General features: G+C 45.1%; 1 protein-coding gene across 4 annotated transcripts in view; it reads left to right on the top strand.

The window, feature by feature from the left end:
* The window catches only part of NOS1AP (nitric oxide synthase 1 adaptor protein), a 167742-nt gene that overhangs the window by 33320 nt on the left and 119969 nt on the right, over window positions 1-14453 (top strand). The gene's annotated exons all lie outside the window — the stretch shown is intronic.

The following is a 14453-nucleotide window of genomic DNA, read 5'->3' as shown; positions in this document are numbered from 1 at the left end:
GTTTTTTTTTGGTTTTTTTTTCTGGTGATTGTGGGGGTCCAGAACTACGTCCCTGAGGAACCTGAGGAACTTATTACTAGAATGCTATGCAGCTCTTTTATCCTGCTGATTGTATCATGCCTAGGTTATAGCAGCTATGTAATGCATAATATTGTGGGTCTCGTGCGCGTGTGTGCGTGCATCAAATAGATAGAAATATACTGTGCCTTGAAAAAGTATTCATACTCCGTGAACTTTTCTTTTCACGTTACACCCACAAATGTAGAGGAACAACCACCAGGATTTTCCTATATAACCTAAAGCCAGTGCTATATTGGCGCTATCATGCTGATTCTAAACATACCTGTAGTTGTGAGGTCGGATGTATACTTTTTAAAATACAGGCAAGTAAAGTTTATGGAAAGCACTGTTATTTGATTGATAGCAGCTACAAAATATCTAATAGGGGGTCAGGTTTTGCTACTTATTCCCGCCCCTGTCTGCCTGCCTGTCCTTTCTCCCTCCTCCTCTGTAATAACAGAGACAGGGAGAGGAGTGACAGGCAGCAGACAGGGGCGGGAATAATATTCTGTAGCTCCTATCAATCAAATAACAGTGCATTTCACAAACTTTACTTGCCTGTGTTTTAGAAAGTATACATCCGATCTCACAACTAAAGGTATGTATAGAATCAGCATGATAGCGCCAGTATAGCACTTTCTTTAGGTTATATAGGAAAATCCTGATGGTTGGTCCTCTTTAAATGTATTTTATACAATAGACCAACATAAAGTAATAAGTATTTGTGAAGTGTAAAGGAAATTATACTTGGTTTTCTAAATATTTTAAAAAAATAAGTCTGATAATGATGATGTGCATTATTATTCATCCATCAGAGTCAATACTTTGTAGGACCACCTTTTGCTTTAATCACTGCCGGGGTATGTCGAACAGTTTTCCCCATCTAGAGACTGAAAATGTTGCCCATTCTTCTTTGCAAATTCGCTCTAGCTCAGTGAGATTGGATGGAGACATCTGTGAAGAAAAATTTTAAACTTTTATCAAAAATTCTCAATGGGATTTATGTCTAGACTGTGACTGGGACATTCCCACACTTGAATATTTTTTGTTCTAAAGCATCCATTGTAGCTTTGGCAGGATGTTTAGGATCATTGTCCTATTATAAGGTGAACCTACACCTAAGATTCAAGTCTTTTGTAGCCTCTAACAGGCTTTCTTCCAGGATTGCCCTGTATTAAGCTCCATCCATCTTCTCATCAATTCTGACCAGCTTCCCTGTCCCTGCTGAAGAAAAGTCTCCCCACAGCATGATGCTGCCACCGCCATGTTTCACGGTAGGGTTGGTGCTTTCAGGATGATGTGCAGTGTTAGTTTCCCACCTCGCATAGTGTTTTGTATTTAGCCCAAAAATTTTTATTTAGGTATCATCTGACCAGAGCATCTTCTGCCACATACTACATGGTATATGGAAGAGGTGCTCTGGTCAGATGAGACCAAAGTAGAACCTTTTGGGCTAAATAAAAAAACGCTATGTGAGGTATAAAACTAACACTGCATATTGTCCTGAAAACACCATCCCCACCATGAAACCATGGGATTGATTTTACATTAGGATCATGGGATTTTTTTTATACACCCTAAAAACTAATATGCTTTTTCAGCTGCTGCTTGACATTGATTGCTGCTTGCTTAGTTTACTTATAACCTGTCTAACAGGTTATTGTATACAGAATGGTTTGGTCAGATTTCTCCATTTACATAAGTGTGCATGTATGAGGTGTTCACTGAAGTGAAGTGCATCAAGCATTGAACCATTTGACGAAATGGACAGGATCCCATCAGAAAGAAGGAAATTCAGAGTTATGAGTTAACGAAAAAGATCTAAAGGCATGTCTGCTCTGGATTATCTCATTCTGTTAATCCAGAGCACACATGTGATCTCAGTGTGTCCCGCTGTGTCTCTGCTGTTTTTCCGTGGGGAGAAGGGAGTAAGCAGCTGCCAGACAGCCCGGGCTGGGGTTATCCAGGGAGAACAAAGGATTGGGCATTTGAATTAAAACACATGAGATGGTTGGACATTCCGACTGAAATCGGGGGGCTGAGGCCATCTTTAAAGGCTTTGGACACCTGTGACATGAGAAAATATATTATTATATATGGTAGAGGTAATATAATTAAAGGGGCAGATGAGTAATCGGACAACCCCTTCTCAATCCCTATATTCCCTCATTTAAAATAAAAACCGCTTGTACTCCCCTCTGGTGCCGGCGCCATTCCAGCTGTTATTGGGTTACCTCACTCTCGCTTCCTTCGGACAAATCTGCGGCTGCTCTCTGACTTCCTCTTGATGTCCATTTCATCTTAAGGAAGAGAGTGAAGTGACCACTGATTGGCTGCGTACAGGTTGTTGATATTTTACATTGAAGAATTGGAAAGGGGTTGTCCAAGTAGTAATGGACAAACCCTTTAAAGGGAACCCGTCACCAGATTTGGGGCCTAATAAGCTGCAGCCACCACCTGTGGTCTCTTATATACAGGATTCTAACATTCTGTATATAAAAGCCCAGGCCGCTGTGTAGAATGTAAAAAACACTTTATAATACTCAGTCGGTGCGGTGCAGATGGGTTGGATGGGTGTCTCCGTTCTCTGGGTGCGGTGCCTCCTCTTTCAGCCATCTTCGTCCTCCTTCTGAAGATAGAGTGCATGACGCATCCTAGGTCATCCACACTCACCAGCATTGAGGTCCCGCGTAGGCGCAGTTAGATTTGCCCGGAGCAGAGCAGATCAAAGTATTATAGTGCGCCTGCGTGGGACCGGCGAGTGAGTATGACATAGGACGCGTCATGCACCCTGGCTTCAGAAGAATGACGAAGATGGCCGAAAGAGGAGGCGCCGCACTCGGAGAACGGAGACACCCATCTGACCGATCTGCACCATACCGACCATTTAGGTAAGTAATATAAAGTCATTTTTACGCTCTACACAGCGGCCTGGGCTTTTATATACAGCATGTTAGAATCCTGTACATAAGATCCCACTGGTGGTGGCCGCAGCTTATAGTCACCAAATCTGGTGACAGGTTCCCTTTAATTAAGGCTAGGTTCACATTTCCGTTGTTTATGATCAGTCACAATCCGCCGCTCTGATAAACCACGCAATCCGTTTGGCGGATTCCGTTGTTTCCCACAGACTTGTATGAGCCCTTGCGTTGCATCCTCCGCTCGACTGACCGTCGGGCGGCAGGAACGCAGCATGTAATGTTTTTTGAGCAGCGAAATCTTTTTGATTTCGATGCGCATGCTCTCTCTCGGCGGCCGAACAATCGGCTAATCACCCAGCGGACAGCTTCTGTGACTGATCAGCTGATCTCCCGGCCGCCGGCTTTTGAGAGCGATCAGTCTCTCTCAAAAGCCGGCCGCCGGGCAATCAGCTGATCGCTCTCAAAAGCCGGCGGACGGCTATTTTGAAGGATCACTAGTTTTACAACGGAATCTGCTTTCTCGTGACAATGAATTCCAATTCTTGTCACCCTTTGTACAACGCATCAGTCACAAGCGTCAAGCAACGCATCTGACTGATGCAAAACAACGGAAATGTGAACCTAGCCTAAAGGTGACCACTTAATGTGCATTTATATCGCACAATTATCAGGAATGATTATTCCTAGGAACACTAATTTTCCAATAATTTTGCAGCATAAGGGGCTGCCAATCAAAAGCACAAAATGCTCATCTGGTGAAATGATCTTTTGGCACCATGTCATTCCCAATCGGAATCTGTGCTGCCGAGAACAATCGCAACTTATGTGCATTGAATAATCTATTACTGATAGTTCTGTGTGCTGTCTGCCTGTCTAAACAGAATATTAAATGTTCGGTCTTGGGGCTCAAGTCTTCAGTTACTTCTGGCATCAGAAAATCCTGACAGTGCGCACAGTATCCACTGTGAGGATTCACAGGTCTGCAGCCACTTATAGTGACTGCAGATTTGTGCCCCAATTCTGAAAAACTCCTTTTAAGTGACCGCTGACTAATACTGCACTTATATCCTCTCCTCGTGCTTTGCACTATGTCTATTAACAGTTGTCTATGCTGTCTCTAAGTAGTTTTTCTCTCCGGTCCATGGTAGATGCGTATACAGACCCCTCCAATCCCTCCTGCCCTTTTTAAGGCCAATGTTACAATTCCGATAAAATAAAAAATCTGCAAAAAATGCTCGCAGCCTTTAATATAATGTGTGTATGGTCCCTTTACCCTCTGGCTACTTAAAAGAAAACCTGTCATTTACCTGAAGCTATAGGGGTAATCTTCAGGTAATGTCATTTCAAACGTGCAGCAATCAAATTGGAAATGTAGTTGCAGGGAGAAACAGAAGTTATGTTCTGCCTTAAGCTGCTCGCTTCCAATCATTCGAGCGGCACCAGAGTAGTCAACAGACAACGCTCACAATATTGCTGTGGTCACTCCCCATGCATCTTGAATGACAGCCTTGATGACTGGAATCGACCAGCTGCAGGAGAATATAACTTAATTTTCTCCCTTTAGCTGCAGTTACTATTTTAAAGATGTCTAGTAGTCTAATTGTATTTACCCCCCGATTACCACAGGGCGTGGCGGGAGATTGTATACATTTTTCAGAATAATGATCATTGTCCTTTAAGAGGTTTTTCAGGCATAGTTATTTGATGACCCCTATATTGAATAGATAATAAACAGCAGATTAGTGTGAGTCCGCCGGTTGCTGTTGGATTTAAACATTTGAAATCAAGCTGTAGCAGCCATTGCTGGATACTGCAGCACAGCTACTATGCAAATATTTAGCAGCTATGGTCAGTATTTTACATTCTGCCAAAGCAAATACAATTTTGGTGTAGGCAGGGTTTGTCTTCTTCGCTCCCCTTCTATTCGGGGTTTGGCCCTTCGCTCCCCTTCATTGTGGGGTTGGGCCTCTTTGCTCCCCTTCTTTGCGGGGTTGGGCCTCTTTGCTCCCCTTCTTTGTGGGGTTGGGCCTCTTCGCTCCCCTTCTGTGCGGAGTTTGGACTCTTTGCTCCCCTTCTGTGCAGGGTTGGGCCTCTTCGCTCCCCTTCTGTGCGGAGTTTGGACTCTTCGCTCCCCTTCTGTGCGGGATTGGGCCTCTTCGCTCCCCTTCTGTCAGGGGTTGGGCCTCTTTGCTCCCCTTCTGTGCGGGGTTGGGCCTCTTCGCTTCCCTTCTGTGCGGGGTTGGGCCTCTTCGCTTCCCTTGTGTGTGGGGTTGGGTCTCTTCGCTCCCCTTCTGTGTGGGGTTGGGCCTCTTCGCTTCCCTTGTGTGTGGGGTTGGGCCTCTTCGCTCCCCTTGTGTGCAGGGTTTGGCCTCTTCGCTCCCCTTGTGTGTGGGGTTTGGCCTCTTCGCTCCCCTTGTGTGTGGGGTTGGGCCTCTTCGCTCTCCTTGTGTGTGGGGTTTGGCCTCTTCGCTCCCCTTGTGTGTGGGGTTGGGCCTCTTCGCTCTCCTTGTGTGTGGGGTTGGGCCTCTTCGCTCCCCTTTTTCAACTTCTGGAGCCTCGACACATCAGACACTACGCAATTGCTTTACCCTTTCATTGGCTCTACTAGGAAAATAATTCTCAGAATTTTACAGGCAAAGCAATCAAAATGAGTAAGCGAGTGGTTTACAAAATGCAGCATAGTGACTTTTGCATTTTAATGCAAATTTTCTAAGGGTGATTGGGGAGGGGGATAGTACAAGTATAGAAATAAGATATACTATGCCCTTGGCTGTCATAGAATTTGCAGGCATCTTATCCTGTCTCTTGGGTCTGGTGTTTTTTTTTCGTCACTAATCTGAGGAGCTGTTTGTACGGTCGTGTCGCCTGAAATCTCCTAGATGTTCTACATTTTAAAGCAGACAATAATAGAAGATGAATGAAATGGAAATGTGCATGGAGCGCAGAGATTACAGAACGTACGATGCTAATCCTCCATCATTCTGTAATGGAGCTTTGCTGGTGCTGCGGAGGGGGTGAGAAGGCGCGACGCTCGGCTCATCTGCATGCATCGCATTGCGTGCCCCTAGATATACATGTTGCCAATGGTAATGAGATAAAAGTAAACCTTTTTTCCATATACTTGTATATAGAGTATTACAGCTTTGTCCCCTAGTCTCTTACATTTAATGTAGTCACAGCCTCTGTTCACCTGTAGGAAACCTGGATGGAAATGTAATAATGTAAAACATATGGACACCTTTTGGGGGACATTTCTGCAAATGGTTTTCTCATAGAGAACACAGGAACGCTCGGCTGAAATAAGCACCCCAGTGTATGGGGGAGCCAACTAAACAATTAGCTGAAGCGTCGTTCGGCCATCTTGTATCTCATGTCTGATAAGGCGAGCTTAAAGGGGAATTCCCATCTCCAAAATCCTATCCCAATGTGTAGTACCATGTTTTTCCAGAAATAAGACACTTTACACTTTTTTGTTTCTGCCCCGAAAAAAGCGCTAGGGCTTATTTTCGGGTAGGTCTTATTTTTGAAGAAAATATGGTTGGGGCTAAGTGTGGGTGTTTGATCTGATGTGTGTGGGTGTTTGATCTGATGTGTGTGGGTGTTTGATCTCATGTGTGTGGGTTTGCGATCTGATGTGTGTGATCTGATGTGTGTGTGTGTGTGTGTATGATCTGATGTGTATGTGTGGGGGTGTGATCTGATGTGTTTGTGTGTGTGTGTGTGTGTGTGTGTGTGTGTGCGCGCGCGCGATCTGATGTGTGTGGCTCTGCGATCTGATGTGTGTCGGTCCCCGATCTGATGTATGTGGGTGTGCGATCTGATGTGTGTGGGTATGCAGTCTCATGTGGGTCCCCGATCTGATGTATGTGGGTGTGTGATCTGATGTGTGTGGGTGTGCGATCTGATGTGTGTGGGTGTGCGATCTGATGTGTGTGGGTGTGCGATCTGATGTGTGTGGGTGTGCGATCTGATGTGTGTGGGTGTGCGATCTGATGTGTGTGGGTGTGCGATCTGATGTGTGTGGGTGTGCGATCTGATGTGTGTGGGTGTGCGATCTGATGTGTGTGGGTGTGCGATCTGATGTGTGTGGGTGTGCGATCTGATGTGTGTGGGTGTGCGATCTGATGTGTGTGGGTGTTTGATCTGATGTGTGTGGGTTTGCGATCTGATGTGTGTGATCTGATGTGTGTGTGTGTGTGTATGATCTGATGTGTGTGTGTGTGTATGATGTGTGTGTGTGTGTGTGTGTGTGTGTGTGTGTGTGTGTGTGTGTGTGTGTGCGCGCGCGCGCGATCTGATGTGTGTGGCTCTGCGATCTGATGTGTGTCGGTCCCCGATCTGATGTATGTGGGTGTGCGATCTGATGTGTGTGGGTATGCAATCTCATGTGGGTCCCCGATCTGATGTATGTGGGTGTGCGATCTGATGTGTGTGGGTGTGCGATCTGATGTGTGTGGGTGTGCGATCTGATGTGTGTGGGTGTGCGATCTGATGTGTGTGGGTGTGCGATCTGATGTGTGTGGGTGTGCGATCTGATGTGTGCGATCTGATGTGTGTGGGTGTGCGATCTGATGTGTGTGGGTGTGCGATCTGATGTGTGTGGGTGTGCGATCTGATGTGTGTGGGTGTGTGATCTGATGTGTGTGGGTGTGTGATCTGATGTGTGTGGGTGTGTGATCTGATGTGTGTGGGTGTGCGATCTGATGTGTGTGGGGGTGCGATCTCATGTGGGTACCCGATCTGATGTGTGTGGGTGCGCGGTCTGATGTGGGTGCGCGGTCTGATGTGGGTGCGTGGTCTGATGTGGGTGCGCGGTCTGATGTGAGTGTGTCCTTCACTATTCTTTAACTTCTATTAATATTCTTCGGCTTATTATTAAACCTACTACATATTGGGATAGTGTCTTAGACAGGGGAATACCCTTTTAAGCTTTTTCTTAGTGACTTTTAACTTATCTCTTCCTGTGGGTATGAATAGGTCTATGTGCTGCGATACATAGAGGCTGTAGAAGCTAAACTGTGTAAAACCTATTGTAAAAAAATTTTACTCTTAAAAGGTATGCAAAAAAACAAAGTAATTTGGGGTAACCAATAATAGACTAACATCTCCTAAAAGACGGCCATTTTTGATTTCCAATAATCTATCGTTAAATATTCCTAGAAAGATCGATCATTTGTTCGTCATCCGGTGTCGTTGAACAGGGAGCGCCGGTTTGGATCACTGCAATGGCCAACATGTCCTACAATGTTTATGGCCGTGTGGTCATAACGATCACTCACCGGTCAATCTTTTGATCGGTGATTGTTCAACCTTCAAACTAATTATATTTAATTTGTGTTGCCTAAAAATTCCTCCGGAAAGTGTCCTAACCCATTAATGATGGTGGACAATACATTGACTTGTACTTTTCACTCGTGAGTTTTTGCACTTTATCGGAAGCTGCCCCTTTCCTTTGCCCCATGTCACTATATAGGTAGTTTTACTGCTCAGGATAGTGTAACTATTGTCTCCTTGTGTTTTCTGCTAATGTTACTGTCCTTTTAGGTGTGGCACTCAGTTTTTAACCCTCTTGTGTACTTGAGGCTTTCCTCGGGATATTCACAGATGCCGTATTTGTGTTGTTTTTTTCCCTGCATATACTGTATATTCAGTAACACCCTTGCTACATTTGGTGGGAAAATCAAATAATAAGTTAACTATACAGTATATTGTTTCATCTGTTGTACCCTAATAGGTATGATTCAGTTACATTGAGAATATGATGTACAGTACATCACAAAAGTGAGTACACCCCTCACATTTTTGAAAATATTTTATTTTATGTTTTCATTGGACAACAGGGAAGATATTACACTTTGATACAATATAAAGTAGTCAGTGTACAGCTCTTATAAGGCCTAAGCCACACGGCGAAAAACGGTGCCAGTGGAGTGCCATTAAAATCGCATTCCACTCGGGCCAATATTTGCCTGTGTGTCAGCGCACATGAGCGATTATTTTTTCAGCCCTAATCAGACCGAGAAAACAATCGCAGCATGCTGCGACTGTAATGCGATCATTGTTTCTCTCGCACCCATTCAAGTGAATGGGGCGAGAGAAAAATCGCACTGCACTCACGGTAGATCAGTGTACCACGCGTGCAGTGTGAGAATGGCAATAGCCGGCTACGGAGGAGAGAGGGAGATAAAATCTTCCCTCCGCTCCCCCACAGCTGAGGTCCGCACGCACAGTCGGACCTCAGTCGCAAGGATACTAGCATGACACTCGGCTCTGCAGTACTGCCAACATGAGCCAAGTGTCATGCGAGGGGATCGCAGTAATCCCCGTGTGGCACCAGCCTAAGGCCGGGGCCACATGGGGCTCTACTGCGATGCTCGCATGACACTCGACTCGCGCTGGCAGCACAGCAGGAGCCGAGTGTCATGCTAGTATCCTTGCGACTGAGGTCCGACTGTGCTTGCGGACCTCAGCTGCGGGGGGCGGGCCGGCACTCAGGAGGGGAGGGAGGGATTCTCTTCCTCTCTCCTCCGTAGCCGGCTATTGCCATTCTCGCACTGCACTCGCGGTACACTGGTGTAGCGCGAGTGCAGTGCGATTTTTCTCTCGCCCCATTCACTTGAATGGTGCGAGAGAAAAGAGACTCGCCTTGCAATTGCAGTATGCTGCAATTGTTTTCTCGGTCCGATTAGGGCATGTGTTCTGACACACAGGCTAGAATTGGTCCGAGTGGAATGCGATGTTTTATCACACTCCACTCGCACCGATTTTCTCGCCGTGTGTCTTAGGCCTTAGTGTAAATTTGGTGTCCTCTAAATAACTTAACACATAGCCATTAATGTCAAAACTGCTGGCACCAAAAGTGAGTACACCCCTAAGTAAAATGGCCATTTTCCCTCCCCGGTGTCATGTGACCCATTAGTGTTACAAGATCTCAGGTGTGAATGGGGAGCAGGTGTGTTTATATTTGGTGTTATCACTCTCACACTCTCTTATACTGGTCACTGGAAGTTCAACATGGCTCCTCATGGCAAAGAATTCTCAGAGGATCTGGAAAAAAATTTATTGTTGCTCTATTTAAAGACAGCCTAAGCCATATGAAGATTGCCAGCACCCTGAAACTGAGCTGCAGAACGAAGGCCAAGACCATACAGCGGGTTAACAAGACAGGTTCCTCTCAGTACAGGCCTTGCCATGGTCAACCAAAGAAGTTGAGTGCACGTGCTCAGCATCATATCCAGAGGTTGTCTTCTCAAAATAAATGTATAGGTGCTGCGTATTGCTGCAGAGATTGCGGGGGGTGGGGGGGTCTGCCTGTCAGTGGTCAGACCATACGCTGCACACTGCATCAAAATGTTCTGCATTGTGGTCATCCCAGAAGCAAGCCTCTTCTAAAGATGATGCACAAGAAAGCCCGCAGTTTGCTGAAGACAAGCAGATTAAGGAAATGGATTACTGGAACCATGTCCTGTGGTCTGATGAAACCAAGATAAATGTATTTGGTTCAGATGGTGTCAAGCGTGTGTGGCGACAACCAGATGAGGAGGACAAAGACAAGAGCGTACAGTGAGGCATGGTGATGGGAGTGTCAAGGTTTGGGGCGGCATGACTGCTGCCGGCTGTGGAGAGCTACAATGTGTACTGTGACATACTGAAGCAGAACATGATCCCCTCCCTTCGGAAACTGGCCACAAGGCTGTATTCCCACATAACGACCCCAACACACACCTCCAAGTCGACCACTGCCTCACTAAAGAAACTGAGGGTAAAGGTGCTGGACTGGCTAAGCATGTCTCCAGACCTAAACCCTATTGAGTTTATTTGAGGCCTCCTGAAGCAGAAGGTGAAGGAGCACAAGGTCTCTAACATCTACCAGCTCTATGATGTCATCATAGAGGATGGAAGAGGATTCCAGTGGCTCTTGTGAAGCTCTAGTGACCTCCATGCCCAAGAGAGGTTTTCCATAGCTTTGATGTGCTGATCATTAGATAGTAAATCTCTGTGATATACTATCTATTGATCAGCACGTTGCAGCACTTGTCAAATGAAAGCACCGCAGTGTAAATCAGGCTGCTATCACTCACAGAGAGGCAGTCGCACTACCACCAGTGACGTGCCCTGCTCAGTGCACCCTATTCTGGTCTCCAGACTGGAAGGATCAAAGCTGGAGCATCAATAAAGGTATACACGCTGCAGAGAGATCAGCGGACAGGAGCAGGGGAGGGAGCAGAAGTATATTGTAATATAAAGTGTTATTTAGGAATAATTAGGACAAATGAAAGGCGGTCACATTAGCAGTGGAAACCTTTTTTAAGGCAGTGATTGAAAATAATGGTGGGCTTAAAAAAGATTTACACTTTGGGCACAATTTGGCCATTTTCACTTAGGGGTGTACTCACTTTTGTTGCCAGCAGTTTAGGCATTAATGGCTGTGTGATGAGTTATTTAGAGGACACCAAATTTACACTGTTATACAAGCTGCACACTGACTACTTTACATTGTATATAAGTGTCATATCTACAGTGTTGTCCCATGAAAAGATGTAATAAAATATTTACAAAAATGTAAGGGGTGTACTCACTTTTGTGATATACTGAATATGTGCAAGGAAAAGGGCATCTTAGATGTACATTAAATCTTAAAGGGGTTATCTCACCCCCATAGGGGCGTAATAACCTGGAAAGAGGGCAGACTAGTCAGGGGAACGAACGCCCTAGTCAAGGCCCTAATTAGCATAGGGACAGCGAGGTTTATAAGTCGTATTTTTAAACGTTCATATTAGTGGATAGCGTTATACGGGGCTGGTTAAAGGGAACCTGACACCAGGATTTTCCCTTTATAAGCTGTGAGCTCTTATATACATCATTCTAGAATACTGTATATAAGAGCCCAGGCTGCTCTGTATAACGTAAAAATCACTTTATAATACTCACCTGGGGGGGTGGTCCGGTCTGATATATGTCGCTGCTCTTGGTCCAGCGCCTCCTCTGTCTTGTGTGATCGCCGTCTTCCTACCCAGCCCCGTGTGGATGACACATCCTAAATCATCCACACAGAGACCTCTATTGCGCATGCACACTTTAATCTGCCCAGCTGAGGGCAGATGAAAGTATTGTAGTGAGCATGTGCAGCGGTCTTTGACCTTTCCTTGCGCATTACAGTATTTTGCTCTGTTCTCAGCCAAGCAGATATCTAATACACTTGTCTGATACAACTGTGCCTCAGCCATAGTCTCCGTTAACGGGGGTGTTTTACAAAGGACTTTTCAATTAATAGATCTTGTAATAATAATAATAATTTTCACAATTGGATGTTATATAAAATGTTCCTGTGCTGAGATAATCTTTATATATGTGCCCCTGCTGTGTACTGTGTAATGGCTGTGTCTGACCGTACAGGACCTGCCATCAATTTTAAAGTAGTGGACAACTTCTTTAAATTTGATTGTAATTCTCCCAATGTGCCCATACACTTGCATTCTTCACTAATCCAGGAGAAGAAAATGGGCTGCAGCAACAGAGATCAAAGGATGTGGCCTATCTTCTTTCCCTTTACGTTTGCTTTGAGGGAAAGTTTGGATACCCGCTTGCTGTTAAAGCTTTGCTAGTTCATTCCTCATTCATCTAATATATAAAGCTGAGTTTATGTATGTATGTATGTATGTGTATGTATATATGTGTGTGTGTGTGTATGAATGTGTGTATGTATGTATGTCCACTAAAGGAATTTGCACCGTCGCATTTACAATCACAAAAATTTGCACAGGCACCCCATGTGACTTGGGGAATGTTGTAGACTATATTTTGATGGAAAATTTAACCCCGCGCTTTACAGTTTCTCTCCAAAAAACCTGCCTCCATTAAAGTCAATGGAGCTTTGAGCTACAGGTTATTAATAGGAGCTGTGATTGATTGCTCTAGAAACAAAGGAAATTGTCAGTATAAGAAGCTCATGTGTGAGGCAATATGATATCGGTGGGGAGACAGAGACAGACACAGGGCAAGGGACGGACACAGGGCAAGGGACGGACACAGGGCAAGGGACGGACACAGGGCAAGGGACGGACACAGGGCAAGGGACGGACACAGGGCAAGGGACGGACACAGGGCAAGGGACGGACACAGGGCAAGGGACAGTTACTATCCTGGGCAACACCGGATACTACAACCAGTATTAGATATTTGTCCCCTTTTTAGGAGCTGTTAATTTCAGAGTGATATTATTTATTTTAGACATTTTTTATCAGTGTATTGTTCCAGACAGCGGACTTTGGCTGTAAAACTAACAGGAAATAAAATGAATGGATGATTCCGTCAAACATGGAAAACTTCGTAGGCAGTCACGGAAAAAAATCCGCCTTTCAGCTTTTTTGTTGTTGTGCCTTTGGCTGTGTGTTTGCAGCGTGAGGTCTCTCTGCTTCTTCTAATTATCTTAATGTGTTGGCATTTCCTAGAACTTGGTGAGGCATTGTATCTGGAAACTGAAATTGTGCCGATTGTCGTAGGGAAAGGGCAGAGAAGGGAGGTTAGAAGTCGAGGTGGGAGGTTAAAGACTTGTACCAGTCTTCAGCATTACAAAGGAATCTGCGGAATTTTTTAATGTGGGAGGGCAAGGCATGGAATTCACTGACCAGGGTCCATTAAGGGGGAGCAGGTCACTGGGAGAGGAACTAGAGGAGGAATTGTACTGACGCTGGAGAGATAAAACTTCTCCGGATAATGTATTTGCTTGTTCGGAGTCTTGTGTTACGGGGTTGGCAGAGGGCGACTTGCCAGGAGAACAGAAAATGATGCTGATTGATCCACTATCAGAATCCAGGGAATGAATGAAAGTCCTTGGCAGTTTCTAAAGGTCATTTTGATTTTTTTTTTTTCGTCAAGCCTTGCAAATCAGACACTCATTTTGTTATTGTGAGATCTAAAGTCACTGAGCCTAAGTGAGAATAATTAGAGTGTAAAGATTCTGCTACAGGCAATGTTCCCTCCGAGCCTTTATAGCTAATGAGAGGGATGGATAAGGACATAGTGATAGGATAGGCAAAAAGTAGTCATTAAGTAGAGTAGTTTAATGGGTTAATGGTAACGTAACTAGAGTTTGGGAACCTTCATCACCAAGAGAAAATGCTATTTCCTTCCAATTTGCATTTAAATTATGTTGGTCTGCCTTACTGGAGGAGTGGCTACAGGGAGAAAGTGAATTTATATTCTCCCTGCAGGCGCTTGCTTTCAGTCATTGGGACAGTGTGGGTGGCTGTAATCACTCCCGGTGCATATTGACTGACTGCCTGCTCTGTATACTCAAGCTGCACCCTCTCTATCAGCCAAAGTGCAGGGGAGTGATTACAGCGCCCCCTCTGTGCAGTGACTATAGCAGCCATTGCACCACCTCCGTAACTAGAAGCAGGAGGAATAAATCATAATTTTCTCTGTAGTAAGCTATAGATAATTGGAGGTGATTATCTTTAATACCACTTG

Source organism: Anomaloglossus baeobatrachus, chromosome 8 (genome assembly GCF_048569485.1).
Source record: "Anomaloglossus baeobatrachus isolate aAnoBae1 chromosome 8, aAnoBae1.hap1, whole genome shotgun sequence".
Taxonomy (NCBI): domain Eukaryota; kingdom Metazoa; phylum Chordata; class Amphibia; order Anura; family Aromobatidae; genus Anomaloglossus; species Anomaloglossus baeobatrachus.
This window is presented reverse-complemented; position numbering and strand designations above follow the sequence as displayed.